Source organism: Neovison vison, chromosome 1 (genome assembly GCF_020171115.1).
Source record: "Neovison vison isolate M4711 chromosome 1, ASM_NN_V1, whole genome shotgun sequence".
Taxonomy (NCBI): domain Eukaryota; kingdom Metazoa; phylum Chordata; class Mammalia; order Carnivora; family Mustelidae; genus Neogale; species Neogale vison.
The window spans coordinates 126,354,470-126,375,433 of NC_058091.1; the positions used below are offsets into that span (position 1 = coordinate 126,354,470).

The 20,964-nt window shown below is 42.7% G+C and overlaps 1 long non-coding RNA gene across 1 annotated transcript in view; it reads right to left on the bottom strand.

Annotated features, from left to right (window-relative positions):
- Positions 1-6,830: 6,830 nt before the first annotated feature.
- The window catches only part of LOC122912362, a 45,137-nt gene continuing 31,003 nt past the window's right edge, over positions 6,831-20,964 (bottom strand). The window contains exon 3 of the long non-coding RNA XR_006385604.1: positions 6,831-7,666. This is a non-coding gene — a long non-coding RNA (uncharacterized LOC122912362). The remainder of the gene's footprint in view (positions 7,667-20,964) is intronic.

The following is a 20,964-nucleotide window of genomic DNA, read 5'->3' on the forward strand; positions in this document are numbered from 1 at the left end:
TCCCTGTGATCAACCTTTGCCGGTATTCTTGTTTTCAAGCAGTTCTCCTGTCATGGCAGTTTTTTTCTTTTTCTTTATTTCATAACTCAACTTGGTAGTTTCTGTTTTATCATAGAAAGGTTGAATCCTTGATAGCTAGTGTTTCAGTGCTATGTGTGGACCTTTTTCTTCCATCTCTCGCTCTCTCTTTTCTTTTTGTACACGCAGGAATGATGGCTTTGACGTTTTCAGTGAACAGCTGTTTAACCCGTATGTAGTGTCATTGCATGGGGTTACCGTGAACGTCTCCCAGCATCGCTCCGATCGCGTCCTCTCCCCTCCCTGCACATGTGTTCCCTTGACATTACTGGTAATTACTCTGAGTAGAGGCTTCTGTAGCAGCAGGGATCTCCCTAAAAGCAGGTCTAAAGGGTTAAATCTCCTCCTCCTCCTCAAGGATAGAGCCATGGCCTGTGCACAGAGGCCGTCCTTCCTTAAGGTCCCCAGGGCCACCTGTCATACCCTCCTCAGACTGGCCACCAGCTTGTCCCTAGACTCCCCTCGTCATACTCCTTCAGGCTGATATCCTCATCCTTGAGTAACCTGTCCCCTGCTTCGCCTGTCCCCTGCTGCCTTCCTCTTTCTCAGCATCTCCAGACCCTTTTCCATCTGCCTTCTCTTCCTCCTGTTTCCCCTCTGGTGAATCATCATGCTTCTCTGTGTGTGTCTCCTTCCTCCTCATCTGCATCCCCACAGCCTGCCCCGCCCCCTGCCCCAGACACTCCCTCAGAGCTGCCATCCCCAGATGCTCTGCTTTCAGGACGGTTCCTCCCTAACTTTTTTTCAACACCGTTTTCTTCTAGTTATTTTTTTTAAGCCCTCTTCAAACTCCTTTTCAGAACAATCTTCAGATTCTCTTTCCAAGACATCTTTCTCCTCAGATTTTCAGGGTCAACTTCAGACTTTTTTCAAAGTCTTTTTCTTCAGAATCGTTTTTGAAGTACTCTTTCGAGACTGTTCTCATCACTTTTTGGAACCGCCTTCTTCAGATTCTTTAGGGACTGCATTCTTCAGCATCTTTTTCAGAAGCATCCTCAAAATCTCCCCATCTTCTCATTTTCCGAGTATCTCTCCATGTCTAGATTCTTTCCGTGCCAGGTTAGTTGTGGCTTCTTGAGCATTCATCCTGGATGTGCTCAAGTGTTCTGGAAATGCCTTACTTTTTAGAAAGCCTCGCCTTTGGGAGCAAAGATGGAAGTTGAACACTAAAGGCCTGCACTGGCCTCAGGACACTGAAGAAAGACTTCCCTTCTCGCGGCTGTTCCCCTCCCCGCTTGGGGGTCTTCTCAGCCTGGCCATCGGTAGTCCCACCCCATGTTTAGACAGGGATTCGATGGCCACCAAGCCACCTTCCATCGAAGGTTTGAGTACACAGATAGTTTCCTCAGGACATCTGGATGTCTCTCCAAGAGAAGGAGCTTCCTGGCTGGCCCCAGCTTGAACAGTGTCCAAGGTTTTCTCTGACCTTGATCAGCACCAGTGGACCATCCTCGAAGTCTACAGGGTGAAGCATTGTGATGATGAGCACTCCCAAGTGGGGCTCCCACGAGCCTTCCACCAGCCCTGCTGCCATCATTCCGGAGCCAGCTCCTTCCTGTGGTGCTCGCACCTCTTCCTTTCTGATACCCTCTCATCCGCTTCTGTTGAAGCTGAGCTATCTCAGTATGTGATTTCTAGCTTCTATTTTCATCTCCATCCAAAAGCATTAATGTGCAATCCAGATTCCCTCTTCAAGTAACTGTAGTGCCATCTGCTTCAAGATTCCCTTGGTTTAGCATCGTAAAACTTGACCATAAGTTCTGTCTGAGGATCTCATAATCATGCCAAGTTAAGACAAGTTGTACAAACGCCTCTACTGTGATGTCGGCAGGCAGGGCAGTTGCATTTACATTTGTAGTTCTTTCTTCAACGTGAAACCTTTCTTTTTTCTCCTCCTTCCGAGATCAGTGGGTTTGAGGCTATTTTCTGCAGAGGTCTCTTAGCCTTGCTGAAACATCCCATACATTGGCCCCGGAGCCAGATGTGCCAGCACCGAGAAGCCATAATCATCCTGATGCACAGAGATAGCGTCTCCAGTGATCTCACACCAGCCGCCTTGCCCAGGTGTCAGCCTGCTGCTGCCCAAGAGATTGGTTTTCTCCACTAGGATTCTTGGTCTCTGTATAGTTCTCCATTCACAATTGCTCATATGCAAATTCCTCAGCCAAGTACACTTGACCCATGAATGGCATGGGCTTGAACTATAGTCCACTTAGATGTGGATTTTATTTTTCATAAATACACTGGAAAAATTTGGGGGGATTTATAAAATTTGCAGAAACTCACAGGTGACCCAAGTAGCCTGGAAACCCTGAAAATTTTAAGAAAAATGTATTGTTGTAAGAATATAGTAAATCCCTTTAGAAAATATGTGTTAGTGGACTTTATATGTTATGAGTAAGGCTTCCAGTCAATACTAGCTTATTAGTAGATAACTCTGTGGGGTCAGGAGTTACACATAGACTTTCTGGGGGCATGCCCAGCACCTCTAGCCCTGCATTATTCAGCTGTACTTGCTGCCTTAGTTTTCCTGCCTAACCCAGAGCAGGCTCCAGGCGAGCAAGGGGCTGCCTTGCTCTGGCCTTCCTCAGCACTGCGGTCCAGGCTCAAGATCTGGTACCCGTGTTATTTTTGCTGGGTCTGGCTTTTTTTGTGGCACTATTTCCCTATCAGACACTGCCTCTGGATTCTCTCAAAGTTGCTGATCATTGGAGAATTTACTTGACTGTCTTCCAGGTACCTCCGATCCAACACCTCATCACCTGAGTTCATCCCCCTACCCACAGCCCCCTCACCACCCCTTATCTCAGTAAATGGCAGGAACATTCCTCCAATGTCAGGCCCTGAACCCGGGCCTCACCTGGACTACCCACAATCAAGATTCATGCCTTGCCGACTCCACCTTCTCCCTTTGTTCATTTGCCTGTTATTTCCATCCACAGTTCTACCATGCTCATCCAGGACACCACCTTCTCTCGCCTAGATTATTGCAGCAACCACCTAGATAATTTCCCTTATGTGTGCCTGTCCCTTAAAACCCATTTTCTATAGTTTGCTTAGAGCAAAGCGTGCGCACACACACACACAAACACACACCTCATGCCACTCTTGAGGCCTATTCATCTATTTTGTTTTTTTTTAAAGATTTTATTTATTTCTTAGGCAGAGACAGATCACAAGTTGGCAGAGAGGCAGGCAGAGAGAGAGGAGGAAGCAGGCTCCCTGCTGAGCAGAGAGCCTGATGTGGAGCTCGATCCCAGGACCCTGAGATTATGACCTGAGCCGAAGGTCCCTCAAAGACCCGTGAGGGGGTTCATAGTGGGAAAAGGAGAAGTCTGAACTGAGGCATCCCGCTCAACAAGGACCTAATTTTGTGGGGCTTGAGGATTCTTTTGCCAAATTTCTGTTTGAGGTTCAAAACCTGACCTAGACTTTCATTTCCCGCTCTGTGGCAGATAAGATTTCTGAAGAGCTCTCCTACAGCAAAACTTCTAGAAGCCAGAAAAATCATAACAAACACACTTTTAAAAAAATTTAAATTCAGTTAATTAACATGTATTATTGGTTTCAGGGGTGCAGGTCTGTGATTCATCAGTTTTATATAACACCCAGTGCTCATCATAGCACATACCCTCCCCAATGTCCATCACCCAGTTACCACCCCCCAACAGCAACCCTCGGTTTTTTTTCCCTAGATTAGGAGTCTCTCTCATGGTTTGTCTCCCTTTCTCGTTTCGTCTGGTTTTATTTTTTCCTCTCTTCCCCTACAATCCTCTGCCTTGTGTCTTAAATTCCCCACATCAGTGAGATCATATGCTATGTCTTTCTCTGATTGACTTGTTTCACTTAGCATAATACCCTTAGTTCCAACCACATCATTGCAAACGGTAAGATTTCATGTTTTGGTGGCTGAGTAATATTTCATTATACACACACACACACACACACACACACACCCCACATCTTTATCCATCTGTTGATGGACATCTGGGCTCTTCCCGTAGTTTGGCTATGTGGACATTGCTGCTATAAACATTTAGGTGCAGGTTTCCCTTCTTTTCACTGCATCTGTATCTTTGGGGTAAATACCCAGAGTACAATTGCTGGGTCATAGAGGAGCTCTATTTTCAACTTTTTGAGGAGCCTGCATACTGTTTTCCAGAGTGGCTGCACCAGCTTGCATTCCCACCAACAGTGTAAGAGGGTTCCCTTTCTCTGAACCCTCGCCAAAATCTGTCATTTCCTGATTTGTTAATTTTAGCCATTCTGACTGGTGTGAGGTGATATCTCATTGTGGTTTTGATTTGTATTTCCCTGATACTTAGTGATACAACAAACACACTTTTAAATGCATTAGTGAGATTGTCAGAGACTAAGGAGAATGTTCAAATGTTGTCCTTTCTCTCCCTACTCCACCGAACAACCTTGCCCTATAGCAACAAAAAACCCAACAAGCTGCTGATAGCAGAATGATGAGCAAATGCAGAGTCTTATGCTTCCTCAGGGTCAAATGCTGATATTGATATTCTAGAAGGATCTAGAGACCAGATTTGGGTCCATGCAGCCTGGGCTACTGAGCTGAGACCTTACATAAATGGGGTCACTTGTGAGAAGGTGAATAGAAGATGACATCTGCCTTCAACAGGAGGCAGGAAGGTAACCTATCTATCTCCATCTCATCTCTGGGCAGAAGAAAACAACAACTCTCCAGTACTATAGGATTTGGGAATGGAATTTAGTCTACCCACACTTACAGAGTAGGGGAAAGCTATATAAAGTGGCCCAAAATGATGAGAACCCTCAATGCAGGAAGAAGTAAACATAAATTTGCCCTGGAGGAAAAAACAAACAAACATCATCTCATTCCTGTCAGAATTCTCCCTGATTACAATCAGCCTAATATAAGCCCCTCCAAACTGCGAGACTTAGGAGGAAACAAAACGTCATGGCTGAGAACAAGCAGAAACACCAAGCAACAGATCTTATCGCCCATAGATTCAAACGTCAGCATTATGAGATACATAATACAAAATAACAAAGTGTAAAATCTTTGTTTTTTTATTTTTAAAAGATTTTATTTATTTATTTGTCAGGGAGTGCACTCACAAGAAGGGGGAGCAGCAGGCAGAGAGAGCAGCAGGCTCCCTGCTGAGCAAGGATTCCCAAGACCCTGGCATCATGACCTGAGGTGAAGGCAGCCACTTAACCTACTGAGCCACCCAGGTGCCCAGTGCAAAATCTTTGAAGAAGTAAAAACTGAATCAAACCCTGAATGATATAGAAGAGTCATTCCAAAGTGACCAGATAGTTTTAGAATCTTTTTTTTTTTTAAAGATTTTATTTATTTATTTGTCAGAGAGAGAGAGCACAGGCAGACAGAGAGGCAGGCAGAGGCAGAGGGAGAAGCAGGCTCCCCGCCGAGCAAGGAGCCCGATGTGGGACTCGATCCCAGGACGCTGGGATCATGACCTGAGCCGAAGGCAGCTGCTTAACCAACTGAGCCACCCAGATAGTTTTGAAAAATCAATGAAGAGGTTAAACAGATTATATATAGATGAAGAAAGAATTAGTGAACTGAGAGATGTGGACAAATAAGGAATGAAATGGAAAGAATGAAAGATAGACTCAGTAGGCATAAAGGATAGAGGAGAGAGACCTGCTATATTTTTAATTGGGTTTCTTGAATGAGAAAATGGGGATGTGTCATAATTTCAAAATACACAGTATCTGCTTATGTGCCAGAGTTTATGAAAGATATTAGTACCACTGATTTAGTAAGTACCACCTGTCTCAACAAGCTAAATAAAAGAAAACCTGTACACAGAATAACATGAAACTGCTTAACACAAAAGAAAAATGGAAAGAATAGATATATCACCTATAAAGGAATAACAACTGACAACTGATTTCTCAATAACAGCAACATAAACCAGAAAATGATGAAATCATATCATCAACACATTGCAAAAAAGATAACTACAAATTGAAACCTCTATTTCAACTCTTAGAGTAAAATAAAGACATTTCTCTCTCTCTCTCTCTCTCTCTCTCACACACACACACACAGACACAGAGTTTGCTTTGAACAGAGATTACTAAAAGGAATTTCCAAAAGTTGCATTTCTTTTAGAAGGGCAATGACTCCAGAAGGAAGGAAGGCCTGAAATGCAATAGGAAATGGGGAGCAACGAAAATGGTAAACTTTGACCAATTAGACAAACAATGACTATATAAAACAATAGCAATAACAATAACCATCCTGACTCATAGGGTTAAAAAGCATGCTCGACAAAAATAACAGAGAGAGAGTGGAACCTAAATTAAAACAGCCGACTTTAGAAAATGTACTGTGTAAAACTGCATTTACACACTTTACTCCCCATTAAAAAATAGTTAACTATAGGTACTCAATCAAGATATATACATTTCATAATCAGAAGCTGAGGGAGTGGATAAAGGTCACAGAGTATCACTCAACCTAAGTATAAAAACATGCCAAGTAAAAATTCTTTGGGGACACATACTGAAGTGGTTGAATTATAATGGAATATTCAGAGTAGTCATATGATGGGAAGGGACACACAGGTCTTTAAAGGTGTAATAATGTTTGTTAAGTTAGATGGCAGGGGGGCACCTGGGTGGCTCAGGAGGTTAAGTCTCTGCCTTCAGCTCAGGTCATGGTTTTGGGGTCCTAGGATGGACCCCGGCATGGGGCTCTCTGCTTGGCGGGAAGCCTGCTTCCCCCTCTCTCTGCCTGCCTCTCTGCCTGCTTGTGATCTCTGTCTGTCAAATAAATAAATAAAATCTTTTAAAAAAAAAAGTTAGATAGTAGGTACTTGCTTATTCATTTTACTGTCCTATAAGACATATTTATGTAACATTTACTTTTACATATGTGAAATTGTTGGTTTTTAAAAAAGTAATGATAATAAAGTAATCTAGGTCATTGTTGTAGGTGCCAGCTGCTGAGGTGGGAGGCTCTGCGCCGGGGACAGTGGCCCAGGGAATGTAAACTGAGAGAGTTGCCCGCCCCTTAGGAGCCCACTGCGGGGAACCTGAGGGCCGTGAATGCTCTGAACCATCTAGGGCATGTCCATCCCAGCGAACAAACGTCGGTGAGGCCCTGTATGTCGTTGGTAAACTCGGCAGTGACCCCAAAATGTCAGGGTCAGGAGCACCGGTAGTGGCGGAGGGAGACAACTTTCCAGGTCTTAAGGTTTGGAAGCAAAAGTCTGAGAAAACCCCTCAGGTTCTTGTGTAATTTAAGGGTAGTTGGGGAGGGGCGGATTTTAACTAATAAAGGCATTTAGGGACCCACGAGTTAACTGGAAGAAAATGAAGGCTTCGTGGCCAAGCTGGTGCAGGCTGATGTCTCCAGCCAGGCGGGTTGGAGGTAGGGCGGGCTGGCTCTCTACAGCGCCCTCGCGCGGGCTCGGGCCGCAGCTGCAGGACGGGCGACCTTTCTTGGTTCCTCCTTGGCTGGGGAGGGCCACATCAGGAATGCGGGGTTTGGGCCAGCAGATCATTCAGAGCTCTCAGAGGCTCCTCCTTTTTGCAATATCCAAATTGCAGCCATAAAATCTTCCCCCTGGGGAAAAACGTAAATAAATAAAGACAAATTCCTATTCTTGGGAGAATGGTCTGAAGCTGATAATTTTAGCATTATGTATATATTCGCTTTTTAGGGCCTGAACAAATCCTACAAAAATTGAGGATCTATCATTTTAGTTTTAAGTTGCTCTGGCTTGCACTTAAGCATTTGGATTTTGTAACCCATCCCACACAGAGGGTGCCTGCCATTTTTGCCTTGCAGAAGGTTGAAGAGTCTCACAGGACTTCGAAATGCTAGCCCTCTGTACCAGGGGTGGCGAGGGGCGGGCCATAAGCAAAGCCTGTAAGCCATCACCAGTTTGGATTTCTCATGGCTGCCTGTATCACCACCAAAAGCCGAATCGGTCCGGGGCTTGCTGAATCTTAGGTCAGTTATTTGCACAGTGGGCAAGGAGAAGAAGACATAACTCCATTCTTACAATCAGATTGATATTTATCAGGGTGTGACCATGGCTGAAGGCAAAATGTCAGAGCCCCAGTCATTCAGCACAGAGCATGAACTATATTTATTTCCCCAAGAACAGGGTTAAAATCTCTCATCCCAAAATAACCAAAGCAGAAGAGACTTTTAATAAAGTCTGCTTGTTTCATCCTGAAAAGACATGATTTATTCCACTCTATTTTCTAATTGTAAAAGCCAGTGAAAGTGACCTTGCAAATTACCACTTAAAACACTATAAAATGATCACACTTTTTAAGAAGTATAACTAAAAATCTTATTTCTCTGCTTTGAACATGGTAATGCACTTAAATACAATACTTGCTAATGGTTTTCTTCTTCCCTGAAACATGGCAAAGAATTTTTTTTTCCCCAAAAAGTTTTCTTTATTTTCTTCTTCAGATTTAGGTGAGAAAGTGCTCACCTGGAGAATTAATCACAGGGATGAAAGGTGCAGCCCAGGGAACAGAGAACATGGCAGTGTAATGGCGAGGTATGGTGATGTGGTTGCTACACTGTGGTGAGCATAGCATCACCTAGAGAGTTGGGGAATCACTATGCTGTACATCTGAAACTAACATAACATGGTGTGACAACTATACTTCAAAGAAGGTAGGAAAAAAGGAAAGTGCTCACCATCTATGCACACCAAGAAAGAACCCAGGTCTTTCAATGGAGCCTTGAAAAACTCTCCGTGGATAAACTCAAAAAGCAGGGCTACGTCATTGCTGTTTCTGATCCCTGTTTAAAGGTTTCCTTTCTTTCTTCATAAGAAATCAACTATGACCATAATATTCAATGGCAAAATAAGGACCAGGAATGGGGTTTGAGGAAAGGAACTAATGGTACCCCATTAACATGTCAAAGTTATAAACAGACACCCACAGTCCAAGTACAGATAAATAAGCCTTTTGAGCCACTGCCCAAGAGATAATCAGATGAGCTTGTGAGCCTGAGAAAAGTTTTCAACATTCCTAGACTCTACCAATCCCCCTTTGCCCCAAAGCTTGTAATGTTGTTTCTTAGAATATGAGACCCTCAGGTTTCATGAGGCTGGGCCATATGGTGCCCTGGTATTTTTTTATCATTATATAGTCATCTCTGAAATGGTTGCCAGACCTCCCACCTTGCCCTTTTCTACATTGCTACCGAAGGATGGGTCTAAAACACAAATCTGAACATGCTCTAAGTTAACCTTCCAGCTAAAACACCTTCCATTGCTGCCCTTTGCTTCCAGAAAAAAGCACAAGTCTTCATTGATACAGCCCTACCAATCCCTAGTCTGCTTTCTCGTCAAGGCTCCCTAGCCCTCCTGTGGCTGCCACAAACTCAGCCATAGCCCAGCCCTGACACACACAGACCTTACACTCCAGCAGAGAGCCCTCAACACAATCAAATGCTTTGCCCACAGCGATCTTTTTTCTGCCATCTTTTGGGCTCTTCTCTCTGGAAATTCCTAGGTGTCCTTCAAAATTCCATTCAAAACGTCCTGTCTGGGACGTCTTCCTGACCCACCCTAAGTGGAGCTAATCTCTCCCCACTCCTAGACTTGCTGTACTATTTAAATAGACTTGTTTTCTTTTCTTTTTTTTTTTTTAAATTTTATTTATTTGAGAGACAAAGCACAAGTAGGCAGAGCGGCAGGCAGAGGGAGAGGTAGAAGCAGACTCCCTACAGATCAGAGAGCCCATTGCGGGGCTCGATCCCAGGACCCTGGGATCATGATCTGAGCCCAAGGCAGATGCTCAACCGACTGAGCCACCCAGGCGCCGCTTAAATAGACCTTTTATTGCCTGGGGGTTTGAATATTAACTCTGAGTGATTCTGGCTGAAATCTCTGTTTTCCAGGGTTGATTCGACCAATACAGCTGGCTGAACAGGTAGTTTCCCCCCACATTGCTCCACAGATTTTAGTTCCTTTTATCCATCTGTTCCCCCAGTGCACCTCAGGAAAATGGGAACCCATGGTGCCCAGCACATACTAGAATGTACTAGCCCATACCAGAACTCCAATGAATGAATGCATGTAGACTCAAAAAGAGGCAGGAATATCCTAACCCTGTCTGCTGGGGATGATCTCAAATTTGCATGAGCTGCCCGCTGAGCTCAAGAGTGAGAAGATCTAGGTGTCACATATTTCTCCCCAAGATCTCTCCTCAGCCCCAGGGCCTTCAAGTATGAGTTGAAGCAGATGGAGGCTAAAAGAAGAGGTCTCTGGTCAGAGATAGGATAGGGGAGCAAGAGAAGATTCCGGAAGCCAGTCTGGTGATATTTCAAGTTTGTTTTTTCTCCTATTTAATATTTAATATCACATAAGCCAGGTGTCTGCAGAATGCAGTGTAAGTGCCACGCGTAGACTTAGTAAAGGGCATCAGGGAACGGCACTCACATCACACATCTGACCGCTGTAGCCAGAACCACAAGGAGCCCAAATGGTAAATCCCGAGGCTTCAGGCTAAATTGGCTCGAGGGCTCTTTGTCCCGGTGGTGGCTCCAGAAGTTCTCATGTCATCCCTGTTCCTTCCAAGGGCCAGGCTGCCTGCCAGCTTGGACATGCCATCGCTAAGACGGGATGATCAAGGTCACTTAGGTTCACAACAAGCATTCCACCTAAGTCTGGAGTACTGAAGGAAAATCCTCATTGTCTTTGTTTACTCTGATGATTGTCACATGCTCTTTTTTTGTTTGGTTTTAACAGGTTCACAAATTGATCAGTGACCTGAGTCAATACTTTCCCAAAGTATTGATTCTAATCACATGGCTTGGCCAGTTCTGCGTGGTGAAGCCGCTAACTGCATACTGTGGGGTCCTCGAGCATTGTGCACCTACGTCTGCAGAAGTTGACTGGGGCTCCCAAGACCATATGGATCCACACAGACACAGGGCGAACCCCCTTCACCCGACCCTATGATGCACCCAAGTACTGTGGTTGCCCCTGGAACAGGCAGAGACACAGGCTGCGTATTTGCTTCCCTCTAGTGGCAGGTCCTGGATTGAGCCTCGGGACTCTTGTCCTCCATGGAATGAACCAGTGCCTTCCAGCTTCACTCCCAGACCATTCCCAGACAGCCAGCCCAGAAGCTAAGCTCATTTTTTTCACTGAACACTGACCAGAACCATGGCTAAAGTTTATAGAATGCTTACTCAGTGTCGCACACCGGGCAACAGACTTTATAGAAGTGTGTCATTTAATCCACACAACAAGTAGGTACCATTTAGTAGTAGTCCTGTAGAAGATGGTGCGGGGAGGAGAGCCATGCTGGAGAGAAAGGAAACGGCTCAGCTAAGGAGTTTTAGAGCCTGGATCACACCCCAGGTCCTCTACCAAAGAGCGCAGGCTCTTAACCTCTGTGCATATCGCGTCCCTCAATGCCCATGAACTTAAGCTACGTTCAGATCCACGGCTCCCACCTGCATGGCCCACTCCCAGTACGGAAGCTGTAGGCTGGGCAGTGTGAAGGTAGGCCATCTGTGGGCAGACGAAAACGTCTCATGCAAGTATACAAACCCAGTACAGGAATATAGCCTTTAGCATGGGTTGAAACCATAAGGCTTTAGAACCTTACTCAGGTCAAGTCCAGGATGGCTAGCAACATATTAATCCAGACCTGGAAAGGGAAAGACTGTTTTCCTCTGTCTGTCATGGGCTCTCCCTTGGCGGGACCCTTGTGCCTGAGGAGAGAACAGACTCCACAGGGCCAGTGCCCGGCATAGCTACCAACTGTCTTCTTGAACATCCCCTCCTTTGCTAGGGGATCGCATTACTACAAACACACCAGACACAGCCCCCATAGGACAGGAGGAAGGAAACAGCCCAGTTTATGCCAAACCTGTCTGATCTGCTTGATGAAAGAGGATGGCTGGATTGATTCGGAGTCATTATCAGTTCATGTTTAGATAGAAGAAAGATGAGCTGTGTACAGGGTCTCCCGCCAAAACCCAAGTGTTCATTTCTGTTTGGCTAACTGCGTCTCTTTGGTGTTGCCATGGCTGGGGCCCTTGGTGCTGGCTCGGCGCGCCACCTGTCCTCAAGGGCTGGTTGGCCGGGATGCGTGTGAAAGGTTTTCTTTCAAGCCACCAAAATGCTGTGAATCTGGCTTCCTTCAGGTTTGTGCTCAGTAATACTTGGGTTAGAAGTTCCGTAAAACCTTAGATGATGTTCATAAAGTTTTCTTTTTTTTTTATCCCATCAAGTTAAACCTCCAATCTATTAGATATGTTTATTTTTTTTATTCCATAAATGTTTTTCAAGCAATTATGTGCAGTGCTGTACCTTAAGTGCCTACAGATCGGGACAGCATAGGCCACATTCTAAGTGGACTGTTAAACTACAGGGGGCACACTCATAAACAAATACCTATGACATGTGGCAGGGAATGTCCTATCTGTCTCTGTGCCTGGAGGACACTGATTTGGATTTGCCCCCAGCGATGTTATCAACACTTCGTGTTGGATGTCACTTTTGCTCTTCACCCAATTGTTAATTTTTTCCCAGAATAAATTAGCCCTCTGTTCTTTCACCATGAAAGGAGCCGCCATGTCCACCCGAGTGGGACCTGGGGGGAGACAAGCACTGCTTCCTGTAGTCCCCACAGGGATTTAAGCCCTGGGATTCTCTGGTACAGCGGTGCCTCACTGCATCCCACCCTCCTCCACCTCCTGCCCTACCCCTGAGCAAAGCAGCAGCCACTGGGTGCTGATCATTAAGGTCAATCATTAATGCTCAATCATTAGTTATTAAGAGCCGATTGTGAACAGAGAGATAAAGCCAGGCTTGGGGGATGATGGGCTGCCCTAATTGTTCCCGGAGTGTGTGAAGAAGCTTGATGTTGGCTGACCATGCTTTCTCACAAGGCCCCCTGAGAGCTGATTCATTGAACCCTTCTGGATGGAGTCGAAGGCAAACCTTCCCCACGGGGCTTCAGCTGTCTGGCTGAGCTTACAACGCAGCTGGTGGGCACCAAGTCCCATGTCTCAGGGTGTCCAAAGCAAAGTGCGCGCATCCGAGAACTGCTTTCATGAAGGATGGTCTTACAGAACACAGGGCAGAAGAGAGGCGTTAATGGTGGGTTAGAGGTGGGTTAATGGTTCTAGGACGGAGGCTCCTGCAGAGTGAGGGGCTTTGAGCTTTTCATCGCAGGAACTGGCTGATGATGACTGACACCAGGATTTGTGTCTGACTGATGCTGACACCAGGATTTGTCCCTGTCACAGTCAGAGATCAAAATTGCCTTAACAGGAAATTTGCCTTACAGAAATAAAAATTGCTTACTGCTTACTTACAAAATTGCTTACATTTCTTACAGGAATCAAAATTGCCTCACTTACAGGTGCCTGACTTATAGGAAAAGTTGTATATCCAGTGTGTTCTGCCCTTACACTGAGGGGGACTTTGGTTTTAGCTAACTGCCATTTAACCCTTCTGGAAAGGCTTCGGGGTGTTTGGTTCTCAGAGGAATTGTGAGGGATGGCTTCTAACCAGTTCTTTTTTCTTTTCTTCTCTTCCCTTTCCTTTTTCTTTTCTTTTTTTCCTTCTATCTTTCTCAGATTTTATTTATTTATTTACTTACTTACTTATTTTAGAGAGAGAGAGCATGCAAGCAGGGGGAGGAGCAGAGGGAGAGAGAGAATCTCAAGCGGACTCCTCACTGAGCACAGAACCTGACACAGGGCTCGATCTCAAGACCCTGAGATCATGTCCTGAGCCAAAACCAAGAGTCAGATGCTTCAACGACCGAGGCCCCCAGGCGCTCCCAGTTATTTTCGGACTGACTTCAGGACTGTGTGCTACACTCCCATGGAGCTAGGTCCTCTCCCCTCAGAGGAGTGTTGCTCCTGAGGCTGTTATCAGGCAAAGGAAGGCAAACAGCAGGAGCACTGGGGGCCCGGACGCTGGCAGGCTGTGAGAAGGAAGAGCTCGCCCACTGCCAGCCTCCTTTGTACTCCAGAAAATAACATGCAGCCTGCTCAGCCCACTGAGGAGTGGTCAGATGTGACTGTAGTTAAATAAAACTTACAGAAAAGTTGGCTGAGTAGACTTAACGTGTCCACCATTAAGTTATTGCCTCTTGGCCCCAAATGCCACTTCTAATATTTGCTGCGTGATGAGCACAATTCCCTTCAGCGCTTCTCCTCCTGAGCAAGGAAGATGTAAGTGTCCTTGGTGGAGGGCCCTGGGAGGACAGGCCAGCACAGAGGAAGAGGTTCTGGGGCACTTAATCGTGAGGGCCGGGGTCTGTGGTGTGGCGTCACGACCCCCAGTGGAGGGACCCACCCACAGAGCAGACGCATTGCCAACTTGCAGCCTGGGCCAGGCAGACCCCGGGCACAGTCCCCTCTGCAGGGAAAGCCGAGCCCCCTTTTGCAGATACCACCTATTGCCTGCAGCCCCAGGGTGGCCTACTGGTCTCCCAGCAACTCCAGTTCAGCTCCAACGGGAGCAAAGCACTGAAATTCTTTGCCACATGGGGGCCAAGCCACAGTCTCCCCAACAGGTCTGAACCCAAGCACTGTCTGTCTCTATGTGGTGGTTTCTCTCAGCCCAAAGGAACCTTACAGAGTGGTCTTGGATCTAACATTCACTCTTTTATCATCGTTCACAATTCTTTACATTAAGCTCCTGTTTACCCAACTGTGTGCTATCTCCTGATTAGACCCAGATGCTACATTTAATAATGTGCATAAAGGTTTCCTAACAAGTAAGTAACCCAAACAGTACTAAAATTCTTTCAAGAATTAGTATGTTTAATATCTTACAAAATAAAATCTTTCTAAGTTTTCAAAAGCTACTCTGAAGATACCTGGATTCATATCCCTGGGATACAGTCTGTGCTTTCATGGAAACTATTCTCTACTTATAATTATTTAATAAATTTAATCACTTAATTATTAATTATTTAATCATGGAGCTGAATTTTCTGCTTCTTCCTCTTTTTCTTTTTTTGAAATCATACCAAGTATATTTTCCAACCACAACGGTACCAAAAGTAAGGATCAACAATAAAACAAAGCTGGAAAATCTACAATGTAAATACTTCATGTATAAATATTAAACAACACATCCCTGCACAAGCAATAGCCCAAATAAGAAATCAAACAGCAAATCAAAATATGTCTCAGAACATGAGAAAAGAAAGCAAAGTATTCCAAAACCTGTTGGAGGCAGCAAAAGCAGATGTTATAATGAAATTTATGCTATAAATGCTTGTATTAAGAAAAAAGTTCAGGGGCGCCTTGGTGGCTCAGTGGGTTAAGCCGCTGCCTTCAGCTCAGGTCATGATCTCGGGATCCTGGGATCGAGTCCCGCATCGGGCTCTCTGCTCAGCAGGGAGCCTGCTTCCCTCTCTCTCTCTGCCTGCCTCTCCATCTATTGTGATTTCTCTCTGTCAAATAAATAAATAAAATCTTTAAAAAAAAAAAAAAAAAAAAAAGAAAAAAGTTCAAATAAATAACATGACACCACAAGGAACTAGAAAAAGAAGAAACTTAGCTGAAATTTAGTGGAGGAAGAAAATGACAAATAAATGACAGAAATAAATAAAATCAAGACCAGAATAAACAATGACATAACACTGAAAGTAGTAACTAGTTTTTCATCCCAAATAAACCAAACTGGCAATGCTTTAACTAAACTAAGAAAAAAAAAGAGAGAAGACTCAAAACCAAATTGAGACATGAATTCTCCAAAACCACCTGTGCAGTAGATGATGACAAATGTATCTGATATTATTTTATGTCCAAATAAAATTGTCTTTGATATTAAAGTTCTATCTTCTACATTAAAAAAAAACAACAAAATGAGAAATGGAAAACAATACAAAAGATATCACAGAAATACATAGTATGATAACAGATTATTATAAACAATTATATACTAACAATTCAGATAAAAAACAGATAATTCCTAAAAACACACAAGTTACCAAGTTTAAATCATGGATCTTGAATCCAGGAAGCAGGAAATCTTCTTAAGCCAATAACAAACAATTCAGTAACAGAGTTGAATTGGGAATCAAAAATCTCCCTGCACAGAAAAGCCCAAGACTGCACGGTTTCACTGGTGAATTCTACCACACTGAAAAAAATAATTAACGATAATCTTCATCGAAATCAAAATCATACAAAAAAGGGAATAGAGGGAACACATTCAGAATCATTCCATGAGGCCAGTACTACCCTGATACCAAAGCAGAATGAAAACAAAACAAGAACAAAAACAAAAATGTCCAGCTTGTCTGACAGAAGTGTGCTACTCCAACTTTTTTTTGACATCTATTTGCATGATAGATGTTTCTCCACCCCTTCACTTTCCAATCTGCCAGTGTCTTTAGGTCAGAAATGAGTCTTTTGTAGGCATATTTTCTTCTATTACTAATTTTTTCTTTCAGGAAGTAATGGGACAATTTATGAAGAAATTATTCATTACATTCAATACTTTAATTTCATTCTTGAGAATTTATCCTAAGAAATTATTTTAAAAATCACTAAGTTATAAATTTTTTAAATGAAAAGAACTATAAATATAAGTTTGATGAAGCAAATTATATTGTATCACTTTGATGTAACGTTATATATTTAAAAGAAATATTATGCATTCTTATGCACAACTTATAAAACCTGGTCATGGAAAGTGTTGCACACAAGAAATAAATAATCTGGGACTACATAATTTTCAAGTGCTGTGCAAGTCCTAGGATTTTACCCTACTTACAAGCTAACGAGTTAGTCTATTACATCCTATTTCACAGATGCGGACAGAAGACATGAGAATTCTGGGTCAGAGACAAAGGACTTCATTCATTACTCACAGAGAAAGTGACAGGTAGAGCTTACCATGTTCTTTTGTGTTGGTTCCCCATGCCACCCAAATTGCACAAAGGCAATGCAAAAGGCCCTTCATGGATGCCTTCACAAGCAGAGGATTGCAATTCTCAGGAGAGAAACATGGAGCTTGGGAGATACCCCGGTTTTTCAAAAAGCAGAAACAAGCTTGCTCCTTCCTGGGGAGGGATATTAACTCATCTACTGAGGCTGCGCACTGCAAGTATAACCCTGAGAAATAGCCCAGGCAAAGAGCATTCAAGCATTCTTGGCATACTTGGAAGGAACCTGCAGGGAGCTCAGCACCCTTGCTGGATTGCCTTTCCCAACAACAAAGTAAAAACTTGGCATAAGGCATGAAGACTGAAAAAGGCATGAAAAAATAAGTATAATTTTGTTAGTTTGGTAATATTTTCTTTAGGATTGTTCTGTGCTCTTGTCATATATATATATTTTCATTCAGATACAAGCACTGGGCAGAAAACACAGTCCGATGTCAGTTTTCAGAAAACTAAGGAAGAGAATTCTCCACTCTTCCTGCTGCTACCATCTCTGTTTCTTTCCTTTGTCAGAGAGGCCTCCCAAATTCTCCCTGTCCTTCGGAGAGGGATATTAGGCGTCACTCATCTGTGAGTTATGATAATTTGTGTCTTCATTTTTAATTCTTGTACCATCTTTGCCTTTTTTTTTTTTTTGTATTTAGGGACACCTCCTGTCCAGTAGATAGGTACCCTTATCTTGTTACTGATCTTAATGTGAAAGCTTTTAAGGACTCACTTTAGTATGATCAATAGTTGTTGAATTTATCAAATATTTGTATGCATATAGTGAGATAATCATGTTTTTAATCTTTATCTGTTGATGTGGTAGATTTTAGTGATTGTTTTCCTAATTTCCTTTCCTTTGGCCATTATGTATTATCTTTCTTACATCTTGATGGATTCTGTTTGCTACTAGTTGGTTTTAAAGTTTACCTTTATGTTGATGAGTTATATTAGCTTCTCATTTTCTTTCTCTTCCTGTGTGTGCCACATTTTAATATAAGCTTAATCTCAAAAAAGTGAGTTGGGGAGTGTATTAACTTGATTAAGAATTAAATAATTTGCTCCTTGAATGAAATCATTTGCTTGATAAAACTCTCCAGTGAAACAACCTGGACATGAAATTTAGTTTGGTTTGGTGGTTCTGGATTAGATAAAATAAGTACATTCCACCCCATCTCTCCCACTGAATGTAGTATAAAGCCTGGAAACATGCTTAAAGCAACTACTTCAGGAGTCTAAAAAGTAAATAGTAGCAGGTGGGAGGGGAAAGACCAGAATTCATAGTACTGCCAACATGTATGATTTTGCCCTCCCCTACAGTATCCCTCAGCCTGAACTCAATACAGCCCAACATTCTGAAGTAGGCATAAGTTGAAGACAGAAATCTCCAGGAGATGCTCTCTAGTTCTGACTTGACTGGAAGGAATGGGAATTGTTAATGTTCAGGGAAAGTGGGAGATGCCCCATTTTTTTCTTTCTTTTTTCTCTGACAACCCAGCCTGCAAGCAATCCTGAAATGGCAACAAATGGAGCCTGCAACTGCCAAAACCCCAAAGAAATAAAACATCCCTGTCCAAGCAGTGACACTATGGTCCCAAGAAATTGGGCCCCAATTCTGTTGCTTTCTTTTTCTCTCTGTTCTGTTTCCTTGCTCCAGACAGGGGTACACTTGGAGAAGCGTGTGGCAGAACGGGGCAATTAATGCCCCAGCTTCCTGTCTGCAGACTGGAAATGGAAGTGTCATAGAAACAGAAAGTACTGGGGAGATCCTGGAGAGGGAGAGGGAAGCACAGGGAAACCATGTCTTAATGTTGTGTTTGAACTCCTAAGCTCACCTTCAAGTGGCAGATGTGTGCATCTGATCTCAATCAGCATACTAAATGCTTTGGGAACTGAACTAAGACAGACTACTGCTCAGATCACAGACTAGACCCTGGATGGCATCCACATGAAACAGATCCAAACAGCGTGGCAAAGGACTTGAGAACTGAAATGACACAGGAACCACAGCCCACTGAATGTGTGTTGAAACTAGTGGCCTGAACCTAACTGTGTTGATTACCTGCTAAAACAAAAGTAATAACATTCTTTGTGAAATTTCTGTAAGACCCAGAGTTTCATAGCATGATCTTCAAAGTTGTCAGAAAACAATCCAAAATTAGTTGGTGTTCAAAGAACCCAAAAAGTCTCAACTTGCATTGGAAAAGAAAATCAAATGATGCTACATCAAGATGAGATGTCAGGATGAATTGACAAAGATTTTACAGAAGCTGGTATAAAACTGTTCCAGTGATCAATCACAGTTACTCTAGAAACCAAAAGAAAAGTAAAAAGTCTTAGTAAATAAATGGAAGATATAAAAAAGAAACAAACGGGTATTTTAGAACTGAAAAATACAATAACCAAAATACTATCTCAGTAGCAGACTGGAAAGACAAGGAGAAAAGTCAATGACTTTGAAGGGAGATCAATAGGAAGTATCCAGTCTGAATAACAGAGAAAAAAATGATTAAAAAAAAATGACCATGGGGCGCCTGGGTGGCTCAGTGGGTTAAAGCCGCTGCCTTCGGCTCAGGTCATGATCCCAGGGGCCTGGGATCGAGCCCCGCGTCGGGCTCTCTGCTCCGCGGGAAGCCTGCTTCCTTCCCTCTCTCTCTCTGCCTGCCTCTCTGCCTACTTGTGATTCCTCTCTCTCCGTCAAATAAATAAAATCTTTAAAAAAAAAAAAAAAAAAAAAGACCATAGCCTCAGGGACAGAACCTGTGGCAAAATAACAAAAGGTCTAAGATTGGTGTCACTGGAGTCCAAGAAGAAGAGGAGGAGTATACTGCTAAAAAGCATCTGAAGAAAAATTGACTAAAAACTTCCCCAATTTAATGTGAAAGATACAATGCAACTAATTCAAATCTGAACAGCATAGACTGCAATTCATACTCACATAAATCTTAATGAAACTACTAAAAACTAAAAACAGACAAACAAAAAGCCCAAAACCCCAAAACCAAAAAACAAACAAACAAAAGAACTCTTGAAAGCAGCCACAGAAAAAATGTATTACCTATAGGGGAACAACATTTCAAATGACTGTGGATTTCTCACCAGAAACCCTTTATCTCACTAATAGAACTAGAGATTGAAAATCAGCAAGGAGATTAAAAAATAGAAAAAATATCATCGATCAATTGGATCTAATCAACACAGATAACACTTCATCCAACAACATCAGAATATACATTCTTTTCAAGTATATATGGGACATTAACTAAAATGGACCATATCCTGAGTCACAAAAAGGTTGAAATAAATCATAGTAAATATAATTTCTAGATATAATGGAATTAAACTAGAAATTAAGAGAGGAAAGATTAAAAAAAAACCCTACACACTTGGGAATTAAGCAACATACTTAGAAATGATCCTTTGGTCGAGGAAGGACTTGAGAGAAATTAGAAACTATTTTGAATTGGGTGATAATGAAAATCCTACATATAAAAACGTGAGACGCAGCTAAAAAAGTGCTTAGAAGGAAATGTTTAGCATTCAATTCTTATATTAAACATAAATAAAAGTCTTGAATCAATAATCTAAGCTTCCATCTTAAGAAATAAAAAAAGAAGAGCAAAGTACACCCAACAGAGCAGAAGGAAGGAAATAATAAAGATAGGAGTAGAAACCTATGAAACCAAAAACAGAAAACAATGAAAAAAAAATTACTTAAACTCAAAACTGGTCCTCTGAAATGTCAATAAAATTGATAATTCTTAGACTGATGAAGCAGAAAAGGAGAAGACAAATTATTGATGTAATTACAAACCTGCAGACATTAAAAACTAATAAGCCAATAACATAAGCATCTCTATGCACATAAACTTTAGATGAAATGGACCAATCCTTTGAAAACGCAAACTACTAAATTGTGCCCAAACTGAAATAGATAATTTGAATAAAATTGAATTTATAGTTAAAAGCCTT